Below are 1,781 nucleotides of genomic sequence, written 5' to 3' on the forward strand. Positions count from 1 at the left end.
TTTTACTAAAGCATAGTTGAAGTAAACTAAATTGCACATATTTAAAGTGTAAAACTTGGCCATTTTCAACATATGCATCTACCCAAAAAACATGGCCACAATAAATATTTCTATCATCCTCAAAAGTTTCCTTGTGCCCTTTTGTAATTCATCGTTCCTTCTGTCCACTCTGTACGCTGGGAATTACTGATGGACTTTTTGTCACTATAAAGTAGTTTGAATTATCTGTAAGCATAGATTATATATATTTGTCTAGCCTTTTTCACTCAGCCTATAGAGTAGTTTGAATTATCTGCAAGCACAGATTATGTATGTTTGTTTAGCCTTTTTCACTCAGCCTAATGATTTTGAAGTTCATTCATATTGCTGCATGTATCAACATCCCATTCCTTTTTATTGCTGATAACTATTCCTTTGGATAAACTGTTTTTCACATGTTAGCAGAATTTTGAGTTCTTTCTGGTGTTTGGCTCTTATGTGCAAAGCTCTTTTGATTTTTTTAATTTTCTTGAGTAAATACCTAGAAGAAGAATGATTGGTTTACATGGTAATTATATGTTTACATTTTTAAGAAAGTGCCAAATTGCTTCCTAAAGTGGTTGTATCATTTTACATTCCCTCCAGCAATGTAAAAAGGTTCTAGTAGTTCCATATATTTGAAAGCAGTTGATATGGTCAGAGAAAACCAACTCATGCAATATTTAATTATCTTCTAATATTATATTAAATTTATTTGGAAGGGATTTCTTTTAGAATTCTGATTTTTATTTCCCAAATTTTATTATGAAAAATTTCAAGCAGAAAAGTTGAAAAAATTGTACACTCCACCTAGATTTATTTTAATTTAATTTTGCTATATTTGTTTTATCACATAAATCTATACACCTATCCTTCTTTCTATCCCAACACCACCCAAATTTAAAGGACAAAGGAATATATACGTATGTTGGAGAATAACACAGATCTTAGGCAAGATTGTCACCTCATAAAAATTACATTTTATTCCAAGAATTTTTGCTTACATCTGATATTTTTTTGTTAGTTTAACTTTCAAGAGTAATTTCTATTACTCACAGGCATCCACAGAAATTTTAAAATAATTTGGTAATGTACCTGGGGGAAATAAGTGCCATCATTTTGTTCATTCTGCTACTTATTTATTTATTTAATTTTTATTTATAGATTTGGAGTGAAACATCAAGTATGCAAAGGATCCATATTTCTTGCTCCACTTCTATCCCCTCTTTCCTGTCTTTGGAATATTTATCTTTATGCCAGCAACTCCATCAGGGGATTTTTCAGATGAAGGAAGAGGTAATGGAACTTAGAGAAGTTCAATTTTATTTGTTAATAAGAAGGAGGTTGAAAGTAATGGTTAAAATTGGATTTTTAAACTAGCAGTGGATTTAATTTATTCCATCATGCCAGCTCCCATTTTTTCTCTTTATTGCAGGTACCTGAGAATTAGTCACGTTTGTTATTTTTAGCACTCCCCGATTTTGTCAGAATTGGAAATGAAGTTACAAAAATAGGTAAAGAAAAACTATCAAAAATATTTTAAAAGCCAACATTTCTGATTCAGTTAGCCAGGAAATAATAGGAAAAACTTGGAAAAATGATTGTTTTAAGATAAAACTTAGGTGGGTTATTTGGATTGATTATTCAGCTTCATTTAAATAACTAAGATTGGGCTGACTCACTGAAAAAAATCTTGTCACATATCCTAAAGTAAGTGTATTGGTGCAAAGAGGAGAGCAGGGGAAATTTATTTCATTTATTTT

The sequence above is a fragment of the Globicephala melas genome, chromosome 18 (genome assembly GCF_963455315.2).
Source record: "Globicephala melas chromosome 18, mGloMel1.2, whole genome shotgun sequence".
NCBI classification, from domain to species: domain Eukaryota; kingdom Metazoa; phylum Chordata; class Mammalia; order Artiodactyla; family Delphinidae; genus Globicephala; species Globicephala melas.